Below are 14,292 nucleotides of genomic sequence, written 5' to 3'. Positions count from 1 at the left end.
ACTGAAGTTTTTCTTTCACACCTACACATAAGATTAAGGGTGGATTTTAAAATAATAGTCAATTGAACAATGCAAACAAACCAGCTACTGGTCTAAAATGATTTGCAAACCCAAACCATTGGCTTCTTTTAGAATTAGTTTTATCCCTCTTGTACTTCTATTTTCTTTTCGCTCACAAACCTATATATCCTCACTTCACCTTGGCCACACATCAGGATGTATTTGCACCAATCATATATGACTTTTTTTATGGACATCTCTTGATGTTGCTTCTACTTATTCTATGAAGTATGTACAGGGATTTGTAGGGGCGTTTCCAGTTTTGTTTATTAGTCAGAGGAAGACAAAATTTGGATGTGTTGCATCCAAAACGAAGCATCTCTTTCAGCTAACCTTCAGTGGAATTTATTTCCATCCTGATTCACACATTATTCCCAAAAAACATGATTTGGTTTTATATGCTCTGTTGAATGTGCCACATTAGCTACATTGCAACATCATATTACGCCATAACTTTAGTTTTTATATCAAAAAGTTTTACTCAGTATGGTAAGACAAATCAAAGAAACATGATGTGCAATCCAGACAAGGTTATTCATAGAGTCATCAGCTCAGATCTTTGAAAGGAACCATTTGGGAAGAAAAGCCCAGTTGTTTGTGTTAATTTTTATCTTATTGTTTAAAAGTTTTAATAGAAATATTCTCTCTCTCTCTCTCTCTCTCTCTCTCTCTCTCTGTGTGTGTGTGTGTGTGTGTGTGTGTGTGTGTGTGTGTGTGTATGGTATATATAATATTGTAAGCCGCCTAGAATTACCCTGTGCTAAGATGGGTGGCCAATAAATTTGATAGATAGATAGATTTAATAAATAAATAAATGTGTATTTTTAATGAGTTCAGTCTGTTATTTTTCAGCTCACTTTCTTAACTTCATCAAAAAGATTTTCAATTTTATTTATTTCTTCTAGGAAATTTTAATTCTCTCTTTCCCAGTAATTAATCTCTATCTTCCTTACTAGACCAAAATCCCCATGCTGTGCCTCAAAGTTTAAGTTGTAGTTGTTCTAGCTTTTTTCCATTAATTCTATATTCAAGAGTTTTGACCTAATTTTGGAATAACTTTCCTTATATCTTCTGTGTTGATGGTAATGGCTGTTGTTACGGTAGATGTGTTTTAAATGTATTATTTCTACCTGAAAATTAGGAGACCTAAACTTGTGAAGGATGACAGTTCAAAACAAGCTTCAGCTTGTGGAGGAAAGAGCCATTAATTCTTCATATGACGCAGGAAATAAAATTGAAAATGACCTTCAGTAGAGCAAAACAGAAATAATGCTCCAAAAAAGCTATGGAAAGTATGCTTACTTTCCTATGTAGATGTACACACATACACACACACTACCATTTCTGACAGTTGCAATAGTTCTCCAGATTTTTTTTAGTCCAGACAGGTAGCATTACAATTAATTTAATTAGAGAGAAAGGGTTGTTGTTCACCCAATTTGACATCTGTTTCTGCCCGCCGTTTTAATGCTAGCCAGCTTGTTTTGAGTCTGTGACTGCTTAGAAATATCTCCACTTCATAAAGCACTGACGCAACTGTGCTGGTTTTTACAAAAACCACAATCAGATCTCTTCTCTCTGGAGAGTCTTGATGTTATTAACCGCTAGGCACTCAAACTTCCTGAACAACTGAGAAATGCGCAAAACTATTTTAGTCTATGCCAATGGTGGGGAATTTCTGGGAGTTGAAATCCAGACTCCTTAAGGTTACCAAGTTTGAGAAACACTGGTTTCTAAGGTAGCTATAGATAGGGAATGGTTTGCATCTAGAATAGTCAACTTCATTAATTATACTTGCTTTAAAACAAAAAGTAAGTACACACAGGGCAGAGGGTGCAAGGGATGTATGAAAATGAAATTATGTTAGTAAAGGGGATTAGAATTCATGTTCATGGGAACATATTGAATAATTTTCAGGTTGTTGATTCTACCTAAAACCTTAATACTTCCATTTCTTTCTTTGAAAACTGGGGGAAAATCATGTCTCTGCATTTTCATTGTTTGCAACAACATTTTGCTGATATGGTTTTCAAGATTTGGGGGGCAGGTCCCAGAGAAAGGGTTTGGGACATCACTCTTTGCAGAACTGGTCATGAACTAGTTCATCAAAGAGATAACAGATCGATTGCTGAAGATAAATTCATTTGTTTTTATTAGCTCACCACTTGGGAGACGAGGAACCAGATGCCAGCCTCAGCTTGAATATTTTATGCATGCATCTGCTGATTATATATGTGTTTCTTCTTTCCTTAAAATATTGTGAGCATGAGATATTTCATTTTTTAAAAAAAAATGTAAAACTGTCTCTTTACCTTCTGGTCTCTGTTCCCAATTAAGTTCCCTGACATCTGCATTTATGATGGCAGTGCTGCTTCTGCATATTTGTTTGTTTAGGGCCTTGATGTCCATCCTGACTCCTGGCAGCTTCCTGGACAAGTCCCTGAATTTTTTCTGGCACCATTTTTGGATTTGGAGAGAGAATAGTTGGTTCAAAGTCACCCAGCCAACTTCATGGCTCAAGCAGGACTACAGTTCAGAGTTATTCAGGGTGTAGATAGGTGCCTTTAAACATGACACCAAAATGGCTCTCTATATAATGGTAATTCCATTATATAAATAAATCTAAACCAGAGGGCTTCAAACTTGGCCCTTTTATGACTTGTGGACTTCAACTCCCAAAATTCCTCAGCCAGGCATGCTGGCTGAGGAATTCTGGGAGTTGAAGTCCACAAGTCATAAAAGGGCCACGTTTGAAGATCCCTGATCTAAACTTTCATATGTTGTACAGCTTACTAACCTTTTATTTCAGAGCCTGTATAATACTTGTATAACCAAATCCCATAATCCCCTAAAATAGAAATTGCTGAAAAGGAAAACATTGGCTACCATATTCATTCAGTTAAACAAAGTAAGTAAAAAAATACCAGATTTATTATTCTGAAGCCATAAAGAGAATAATAGTTGGACAAAAATAGAGCAATAATGATTAATGAAGAAAGGGGACTTCATGCAAATGGGTCTTCTTTATGAGAAGTGGGTACAGCAGCATCCACAGCCAGCTGTGATGGTACGAAAATGACATGTTCCACAGTGATAGGTAAAGGTAAAGGTAAAGGTTCCCCCGCACATGCGTGCTAGTCGTTTCCGACTCATCTCCGTTTCAAAGCCGAAGAGCCAGCGCTTGTCCGAGGACATCTCCGTGGTCATGTGGCCGGCATGACTAGACGCCAAAGGCACACGGAGCGCTGTTACCTTCCTGAAGTAGCCGAAGGACCACTCGGGACGACAGGCTAGTTACTAAAAGGTTTATTTAGAGCAAAAGCGAACAGTAGAATAACTTGTCCGGCTTTTATAGCCGGCAGCTGTCAGCGAGGGCCAATCAGGAGTGTTCATTTTGGCGCCGCGTCTATCCGGACCAATCCGCGTCGTTTGCATTTTGACAGCTCAGGCTTCCGCATGGTCCGGTGTTTTGACAGCCGCGAGCTGTCAGTGGTTGCGCTTGCGCCGTGAGGGGAACTTTGACAGCTGTCAAAGTTCACGCGTGTTCTCCTGTCAGAATGTTTTCCTAGCCGGAATAACTTGCTAATTGATGTATATTATTGTTTACATATATAATACACCCCTTACCCCTCCCCTGGAGCGTTCCCTCCCCCTTGGTTGGCGGAACCTGCCCACTGGTAGTCCTTTAGGTAGGCGGGGGCTCTTCGGTTCCTGTTGGAACGGCGAGGAAGTGGGGGATTGTCTGGTTCTGGTAGTTCGTTTCCTTGCTGTTCTTCTTCTTGGTTTGGTATAGGTAGTATTTCTGGGGGGGATTGTGGATCGAGTTCCTTTGGTTGGTGTTCTGAGTTGTGTGGTGGGTGTCTGGGTCTGAGTTGGTCGATATGGCGGCGTATGTTGCCGTGAGTTTGTGTGGCTATTAGGTAGGAAATGGGTCCCGTTTGTTTTAGTACTGTCCCCTGGACCCATTTGTTTTTATCCGTATATGACCGTGCCCATATCAATTGCCCTGGTTTGAGTGTGCGGTTTGGGTAGGGGTGCTCTTTTTCTTCCGGGTATGTGTCAGGATGCAGTCTGTCGAGCCGCGTTATCAGCCTCCTCCCCCATCTCAGTTCCGCCGGTGATTTGCCCGTTGTTGTGCATGGAGTTGCGTGTTGTGACATAAGGAACTGGCTGAGACGCCGCTGCCAGTTCCCCTTTGCGAATTTTTTCAAAGCTTCTTTAGTGGACCGCACCATAATTTCAGCCATCCCGTTCGATGATGGGTGGAACGGCACAGACGTGACCAGCCTAATACAATTCTTCATAGCGAACATCTGAAATTCACGAGAGGTGAATTGAGGTCCATTGTCTGAAACTATGGTGTCTGGAAGGCCATGTGTGGCGAATATTTTCCTTAAGGCTTGTATAGTGGCTCCTGACGTTGTTTTTCTAAGGGGAGTGACTTCTAGCCATTTCGAATAGCTGTCCACTACAATTAGGAAACTTTGCCCCTGGATAGGTCCTGCGAAATCTAAATGTATACGTGACCATGGGTTCCTCGTAGTTTCCCATTTGTGAATTGGCGCTTGGGGTGGCTCGTTCCGGGTCTCTTGACAGGTGTAGCACCCTCCCACATATCTTTCTATCTCTTTATCTATGCCAGGCCACCAGACGTAACCTCTGGCCATAGCTTTCATCTTGACAATGCCTGGATGTCCTTCATGTAAAATGTGTAATGTTTGGTTTATGTTCTTCTCTGGTATTATGACCCGATTTCCCCACAGCAGGCATCCCCTATGAGTAGATATTTCATTTTTCCTGCTAAAATATGGCTGGAATTGGGGGTGTGGGTTTTGTGCTGGCCACCCTGTTGTGGCCCATTTGAGGATTCTGCTAAGTATTTTGTCTTTAGCTGAATTGTTGGCTATAATGTTTGCAGACAGGGGGCAATCTGGAAGTTGAGAGATTGCTAGAATCAGTCCAGCTGGGGCTGGGTCTGAGTCCTTGCTTTGAATGGGCAGTCTGCTGAGGCAGTCTGCGTGTCCTAATTCCTTCCCCGGTTTATGTATTAACTGATAGGAATAGGCCGATAAGAATGTGGACCACCGTAGTATTCTCGGTGAGAGAATCTGTGGTGTAGTTTTATTCCACGTGAATATGCCTAGAAGGGGTTTGTGATCTGTAAATATAGTAAAGGGCCTCCCATAAAGGTAGTCATGAAATTTTTTAACCCCTGCGACTATTGCTGGGGCTTCTCTATCTATTTGTGCATAATTCCTTTCTGCTTTAGACAGAGTGCGTGAATAAAAGGCTATGGGTCTTTGTGTACCATCCTTGAATAAATGACTTAACACTGCCCCAATTCCATAGGGAGAGGCATCGCAAGCGATGCATATTGGGGTGTCTTCTCTGAAAAGGGTGATTGTTGAGCTGTGACAAATAATCTTTTTTAATGATTGGAAACTATTCTCATGTATTTTGGTCCAGGACCAAACAGTTCCCTTGTCCAGGAGCCTATGCAGAGGCTCAGCGATAGTGGCTTCATGGGGAAGGAATGCATGGTAAAAGTTTAATAATCCTAAAAAAGCTTGGAGCTCTTGTTTATTCCTTGGGCTTGGTGCTGTTTGAATAGCCCTTAGTTTTTCTGTGGTGGGGTGGATGCCTTGGCCGTCTATTTTGTACCCTAGGAATTCTGTGGATGTGACTCCAATAGAGCACTTTTCCCGTTTAAGTTTGAGGCCGGCTTCTCTGAGCCGGCTTAGCACAGCTGACAACCTGTCAGCTAAGTTTGCTTCGTTTTCTCCGGCGATGAGAACATCGTCAAAATAGGGGCAGACCCCGGGTATTCCTTTCAGGGTTTTCTCCATGATACCCTGAAAAATACCCGGGGCAGCCGATATGCCGAATTGGAGCCTTTTCACTTTAAAGGCACCGCAGTGGGTGACAATTGTCTGGGCTTCCGCGGTGTCATTAGTGACAGGCAGTTGCAAATACGCCTGCGTGAGATCAAGTTTGGCGAAAATGGCGCCAGAGCGGATGGAAGCGAATACGTCTCTTACCGCTGGCACCGGGTAAGCGTGGGGGCTGAGAGCTAGGTTCAGGGTCGCTTTATAGTCCGCACATAATCTCACTTCCCCGTTAGGTTTAATAGGGGTGACTATAGGGGTCTCCCAGCTTCCCCCTTCCGTTGGTTCGAGCACCCCGAGACCTATGAGGCGATCAAGTTCGTTTTCTATTTTTTCCTTAAGGGCAAAGGGTACTCTCCTTGCTCTTATCTTTATGGGTTGGATTGCTGGGTTTAACTGTAAGGAGATGGGGGGACCGGTGTATTTCCCTAACGTGCCATCGAAGACGTCTGCATACTTGTTGCAAACGGCTTCTAGGCTGGGTGATTGAATTGTATTTACCCCCGTTATGGCGATTCCTAGCGGGCCGAACCAGTTTAACCCTATCAAGTTGGTGCGGTTTCCTGGCGTAACTAGAACTTCTAAGGGACCCTTGAACCCTTTGTACTGCACGACAACCTTAGCCCTCCCTTCCAGAGGAATGGGGGTTTTCTGGAAGTCTGCTAGGTGGACCTGGGTTTGCCTCAGAGGAATTTTTTCCTTGCCTTGTTGACAGATCTCCTGATACGTTTTTAACGAAATTAAGGAGACTGCTGACCCTGAATCCACTTCCATGAGGCAGGGCACCCCCTGAATTCTTACCCTGATCTTAACCTTTGAGCTTAGGCTGTTTACCCTGTCAATTGTTTCTACCAGGGGCCCTAGCGGTTTTTCTCTGCTGGCCTGGGTAGCTGGCCTACCTGGGGAGTTTGCCTCCAAATCATTGATGTTGTCGCGGCCCTTGCTGCGGCACACCGGTTTGATGTGGCCGGTCTTCCCGCAATTGTGGCACTTAGCGTTTCTAAACCGGCAGCTCCCTCGGGCATGGTTGCCCCCGCAGCTGGCGCAGGCGGCCCGTTGCTTGTAGCGCGGCGGTGGCGGAGGGGGGTTCCTGGACCTTCGGCGGTCCAAAGTGTCGCCTCTCCTTGGTTGCCTGCGTTCCATTCTGCGCTGCAGGGCTTCTCCGTCGGTGAAATCCACCGACTCTTCGCTGTCGCTGAGGGTGGCGCTTTCTTGGAAGACGGTCGCGGGGCTCTCTGGGGTCGTGGCTAGTTACTAAAAGGTTTATTTAGAGCAAAAGCGAACAGTAGAATAACTTGTCCGGCTTTTATAGCCGGCAGGTGTCAGCGAGGGCCAATCAGGAGTGTTCATTTTGGCGCCGCGTCTATCCGGACCAATCCGCGTCGTTTGCATTTTGACAGCTCAGGCTTCCGCATGGTCCGGTGTTTTGACAGCCGCGAGCTGTCAGTGGTTGCGCTTGCGCCGTGAGGGGAACTTTGACAGCTGTCAAAGTTCCCGCGTGTTCTCCTGTCAGAATGTTTTCCTAGCCGGAATAACTTGCTAATTGATGTATATTATTGTTTACATATATAATACACTTCCCACCGTAGTGGTCCCTATTTTTCTACTTGCATTTTTACGTGCTTTCGAACTGCTAGGTTGGCAGAAGCTGGGACGAGTAACAGGCGCTCACTCAGTTACGCGGCACTCGGGATTCGACCCGCCAAACTGCCGACCTTCCGATCGACAAGCTCAGCGTCCTAACCCACTGAGCCACCGCGTCCCTTCCACAGTGATAACATGATGCAAATCATGCCGTTACACATTTTGGCGCCTGATGCAAGTATGTAAGTTGCAGAATTTCTGTCATGATGGACATTTCATCATTTGTTCTCTTTACAGTAACCTTTGGTGAGTAGCTGGCAGCCACACATATTTATTCATGGTATTTCCAACAACAGTAATTTCAGAGTTGTGCAGTCAGCTTTGCACTTTGGCTCTTTACCTTTGGCAGTGACATTGCCTGGTTAATCTGGTTGTTATCAGTAACTGAACCTCTTGAGATGGGAATGCTTCCCATTCACAAAAACAATGCTTCCTTATGTGCACATTTTCGACGTGGAGAGCTTCACTGTAAAAATCTCATAAACCTGAAGGCTTTAGATATGTCTAGTTTAATGAAAAGAAGGACCTGATAGCAGTGTTCCTATATCTAAGGGGCTGCCACAAAGAAGAGAGGGTCAACCTATTTTCCAAAGCACCTGAGAGCAGGACAAGAAGCAATGGATGGAAACCAAAAAGGAGAGAACCAACCTGGAACTAAGGAGAAACATCCTGACAGTGAGAACAGTGAATTGGTGGAACGGCTTGCCTCCAGAAGTTGTGAGTGCTCCAACAGTGGAGGTTTTTAAGAAGAGATTGGACAACCATTTGTCTGAAATGGTCTATGTCTCCTGCTTGAGCAGGGGTTGGACTAGAAGACCTCCAAGGACTCTTCCAACTCTGTTATTTTGTTATTCTGCTTCCTTAAGAAGGGTGTACAGGTAGTCCTCAACTTACAATTGTTCATTTAGTGACCGAAGTTATAACAGCACTGAAAAAAGTGACACATGACCATTTTTCATACTTACCACCATTGCAGCATCTCTATGGTCATGTGATCAAATTTGAAACACCTGGCAACTGATTCATATTTATGAAGATTGCAGTGTCCCAGGGTCATGTGATGCCCTTTTGCAAACTTCTGAAAAGCCAAGTCAATGGGGAAGCCAGATTCACCTAACAACTGTGTTACTAACTTAACAACTGCATTGATTCACTTGACAACTCTGGCAAGAAAGGTCATAAAATGGGGCAAAGCTCATTAACAAATGTCTCATTTAACAACATAAATTTCTGGCTCAATTGTGGTTGTAAGTCGAGGATAACCTATAACTTTTAATGTTCCTACAGTCATTCTACCTACATTCTACTTTCTTTTGCTCATTTCCTTAGCGTTTTTAACCTTTTTCCCCCTAAGATTCACTCTTAACACAACAAAAGTGGGTCTGTCCCATATTCTAAACCTCTCCTTACCCTGGTAGCCTCCTCTAATTACCTCAGTAAATCAATCATACTTTTGGATTTATATTTCTTCCTTTGCCATGATTGCATACAAATATGCCATGGAATGAGTAGAGTTATCTGAACTATGGATTAAAAATAAATAGAATTTCCTTTAAGCTGATACTCACCAGCTGCCATTCTGATTTATTTTTACATCTCCAAATATCCCCATCACTCTTTCTGTTCTTATTTAGTTGTTACTAACTTAACAACTGCACTGAGTCTCCTTAACAATCATGGCAAGGAAGGTCATAAAATGGGACAAAATGCATTTTACATCTGTCTCGCTTAGTAACAGAAATTTTGGACTCAGTTGTGGTCATAAGTCATATCTGAGTCATATTTGCTTGACTCAAACTGAAAGGTGAACAAACAACATTTTTAGCTTTGAGCTGCATTTTCCAGTTTGGTGTTTCCCAGATGTGTTAGAATCATAGTTCCCGGAGTTGAGAATTAGCCAAGTTGATATTTTATACACATTGCCAACATCAATCTTGTGAAGGTAACTCTAAAAGCTAAATTGGATGTCTTTGAATAGGGGGAATTGCACTTGATACATAAGGCAAAATTCACATTCCTGTTCATAATGTAAAGCATATTTTATTAGCCAACACAAGGACATTTGCTGATGACTCAGCAAAGAAGGGTTGAATCTGCTGGCTTGAACATATTCTTGGTTCAGCTTGACCTGAGGCTCAGATCAATCTGAATATGTGAACCAGTTCTGTGTTAATAAGAGAATCATATGTTATTTGTCTGAATCCATAGAGAAAAAGATATTTCTAAGCCTTGATGGACATTGTTTGCTGATCCTACAGTAAAGAAGGTGATGGTATATTTGCCCATTTATCACAATGTCTTCATTAACCCAGGAAAAGGCAGTCTTATTTTAGGCCAGTCAGACAGCTACAGAAGACACTTATTGAGAGATTTACTGAGTCATTACCTTGGGTGTAGGTTTAAATTAAATTTACAGCCTTGGTAAATGGTTTCAGGGCTCCACACCTACAGTTCCCACTCTAAATCGTATGTGCAGTTTCTCCAGTGAGATTGTTTGATCAGGATATCATTAGTTTCTTTCTTTCTTTCTCATAATCACAACAGTAATTAAGGACCTGCAGAATGGCTCCAGTCTGATTCAAATCATTGCATTAATTTTGGATTAAAAATAGATTTGATTCAATTGTACAAATGATTTTGGGAAATTGATTGTATTGGAAAAAGAAAAGACCGTTTAATTCAATTATTTGATCACGTTTCATTCACCTCTAGACTGAATCCGTGCATATTCTGAACTGGATTGTGCAGCCCTTTGGATTTAAAGGGGGAGAGACTTTTTGGGCCAGAGAGAGTTGCTCATGTATCAAGCAGCTTTTTAAAGCAGCCGCCTTTTTTCCTGGTTTGGTGTGGCTGCCCCACAGTCATACTACAAGCAGAGGAAAAGTCACATTTAGAATAGAGTAGAGTAGAGTAGAGTAGAGTAGAGTAGAGTAGAGTAGAGTAGAATAGAATAGAATAGAATAGAATAGAATAGAATAGAACAGAACAGAACAGAACAGAACAGAACAGAACAGAACAGAACAGAATAGAATAGAATAGAATCTAGAAGGGACCTTGGAGCTCTTCCAGTCCAGCCCCCTGCTCAAGCAGGAGAACCTACACCATCTCAGACAGATGAATGTCTGAGTGAATTTAATATAAGGAATTGCCAGCAGATAAAGGTAGTCTTTAATTTATGACTTCAACGAAGGCCAATATTTGTGTTGGTGGCGAGGCAGTTGTTAAATGAGCTTTGCCCCATCTTACAATCTTTCTTGCCACAGTGATTAAATGAATCGATGCAGTTGTTTAGCATCATGGTTGTTGTACATCTGGCTTCCTCATTGACTTTGCTGGTTAGAAGGTCACAAGCAAAGTGGTCATCAATGTGTCATAAATGTGAACCAGTTGCCAAGCCTTTGAATTTTGATCACATGACCATGGGGATGCTGCAAGGGTCGTAAATGTGAAAAAACATAAGTCACTTTTTTTCAGCACCATTGTCACTTCAAACGGTCACTAAACAAATAGTTGTAAGTTGAGAGTTACCTGTACTCTGAAACACTTTTTCTCCTTCGAATCTGAAACTCCACTGAGAGTTAATACTGACCACCTGCATCCGAAGAGCACAGCATAGCAAGAAGCTCTCTTGCTTCTAGGCTGGGTAAAAGTCATAGGGAATTTGGAGTGGGTATACATTTATCGATCAGTCAAGTGGACTTTTGTTTGGGGGCAAAGATGGGGTAGTTGTCAGCATCCAATTCACTGAATTAAACATTTTTCAAAACAGTATTAGCCTATAGTCCAACGGACTCTTTTTTTTAAGGTCCCAGATTTTTAGGATACTTGAGTTGCCCATTTCCATTTAGAACAATAAGAACAGAGAAAAGATGCATCCTAGGTGTGATAGGTTGGTGAGTGGCCAAAGCCCACCTCAGATGAGGGGCTATTTCCTGGATTTTCCACCCAGGGCCATGAAGCAAGGAATAGAAGCTTGTTTAGGCTTAAGTATCTCACCTAACTGAACTTCAAGAGAAGGTGGTCTGTAAGAAAGTGTGGTTGGAGGAGCAAGGCAGTCTTATTTTTTTTTCCTAATTTGAGAAAGGAATAAGATTTCCACTGCAGATTTTCATAGCATTATATCTATAACACTGTAGATAAAACTATGTTAAATAGAAAATAGAGTTTTTCCCTGAGGTAACAATGTTTCTTTGTTCCTTTACATGGAACAGCCATATTTAGTTAAAACTATGAAAATAATTATTCCATACCCTTGAATCTGATATTATATATATATAGGATTATATGGGATCCCATATAACATGGGATTAAAGCACCTGAAGGTAGGACAAAAAGCAATGGATGGATACTAATCAACTTAGAAATAAGGAGAAATTTCTTGACAATTAGAGCAATTAATCAGTGGAACTGCTTGCCTTCAGACGTTGTGGGTGCTCCATCACTGGAGGTTTTTAAGAAGAGACCGGAAAATCATTTGTCTGAAATGGTATAAGGTCTTCTGCTTGAGTGGGGGGGGGGGTTGGACTAGAAGATCTCCAAGGTCCCTTTCAACTCTGTTATTCTGTTAGTCTGTTATATGCAACTCATAAGACAGGGTCACCTTGGAAAGTTCTGAAGAAGTAACAACAGAAGAAATGGGGTGTTGGAATGGACCAAATCCAATCAGGCCTGCCTATCATTCTATTTTATACTGAGCAACCAGAACCCTTTAAGATGGCTACAAGGACTCATAAAACAATAATAACCTTTTTTTTATTGAAATGTTTTACAGTACATTTTTGAATACAAAACCCCTCCCCTCCCCCTCCCCTCTCCCCAAACCTCCCCAACTCTCCCCTCCCCTCCCCTCTCCCCTCCCCAACTTCCCAGAGCTAAATACAGGGTATAAAAATACAAACAAACATAATCTAAAATATGCAAACAACAATAAGATATTAAATTCTATCGCACTTTAACTCTTAATAAAATAACTACAAGCTAATTATACATCATATAAAACAATAATAACCTTGTATTCATGTTTTATAACAATCAGTGGGGCTGCCCTTGAAGACCACTCGGAGGCTTCAACTGGTGCAGAATGCGGCCGCACGAGTTGTAATGGGGGTTTCCCGATACTCCCATGTAACACCTCTACTCCGCGAGCTACATTGGCTTCCGGTTGCCCTCCGGGTGAAATTCAAGGTGCTGGTTATCACCTATAAAGCCCTACATGGCCTGGGTCCGGGATATTTGAGGGAACACCTGCTGCCGGCATCAAACGCCCTTCGCCCAGTGCGCTCCCACAGGGAGGGTCTGCTCAGGGTGCCGCCGGTGAGAGATTGCCGGCGGGTGACACCCAGGGATAGGGCCTTCTCAGTGGGAGCGCCTGCCCTCTGGAACCAGCTGCCGGTGGAGCTGAGGACTGCCCCCGACCTCCGATCATTCCGCCGGGGCCTGAAGACCTGGCTCTTCGAGCTCTCGGGCCCAGGCTGAGGAGAAAATTTTAACTGGGGTTTTTAAGTGTACAGGGTGAATTTAATATTTTTTAACTGGTTTTAACTTTTGTACGTTTTGATTTTTAATTCCCTGTAAACCGCCCTGAGTCCTCAGGGAAAGGGCGGTATATAAATATAATAATAAAAAAAAAAAGTAGGAAGATTAAGTTCTCTTAAGTTGGAAAAAAATATAATTATCACACTTTCAATTATTAATATCCCTTTCCTCCACATTTAATTTTTTTTTAAAATGGGGATAATTTCAGATGGCCTTTTCTAATTTACTACTGGAATTTTGGGGTATGCAACATTGGTTAAAGTAAAGTAAAAGCAAAGAATAAAAGGAATCCATATGATTCTAATATAAAACCAGCTCACTTCTTTTATATAATATTAAATTGGGACCAAATAAAACATACTGCTCCTTATTTTTATAATATAAGGACATTTCAAAGATCAATAGAGGACTCATTTCTTGAATCTACTCTTAACATTAGCAGTTCTTTGCAATAGAGCCAGAGACCTTCATAAAACTAATTCCATATTTTAGCAGTATAATTCAATGCAGAATTACCTTTGTATTTTAGATTAGCTAAAATGGGCTTCGAAAAATTAGTTTGGTGGAGTGGTTTAAGGCAGGGGTCTTCAAACCTGGCCCTTTTACGACTTGTGGACTTCAACTCGCAGAATTCCTCAGCCAGGCATGCTGGCTGAGGAATTCTGGGAGTTGTAGTCCACAAGTCGTAAAAGGGCCAAGTTTCCAGACTCCTGGTTTAAGGCAACAGGCTAGAAACCAGGTGACTATGAGTTCTACTTGTGCCTTATGCTTGAAACCAGCTGGCTGGTTCCTTTCTTTCAGCTCTAGGAAGGAGGCAGTGACAAACCACTTTAGAAAATCTTTCCAAGAAAAATGCAAGGATTTATCCAAGCGATCACCAGGAGTCAAGGACTTGATGGCACACACACACACACAGATGCACAGACACAAACACAAAGGGGGAGGGCGAGTTGGATAGTAGGTAATTCAGAATTTTGTGGGAATCCAGTTGCAGTTTGTTCAAGAATCTGGACATCAGATTTGGTTTGTTTTGGAATAGTATGTTCTAGACACAGAAATTATGATCTGATAAATGGAGAGCTAGAGTGGTGTAATGGTTACGTTGTTGGACTCATGTTGCCACATACCTGCTCACTTCTCCTACACAAACTGTTCCATCCCCTTGTTC

Source organism: Vipera berus (assembly GCF_964194415.1).
Source record: "Vipera berus genome assembly, chromosome: 6".
NCBI classification, from domain to species: domain Eukaryota; kingdom Metazoa; phylum Chordata; class Lepidosauria; order Squamata; family Viperidae; genus Vipera; species Vipera berus.
This window is presented reverse-complemented; position numbering follows the sequence as displayed.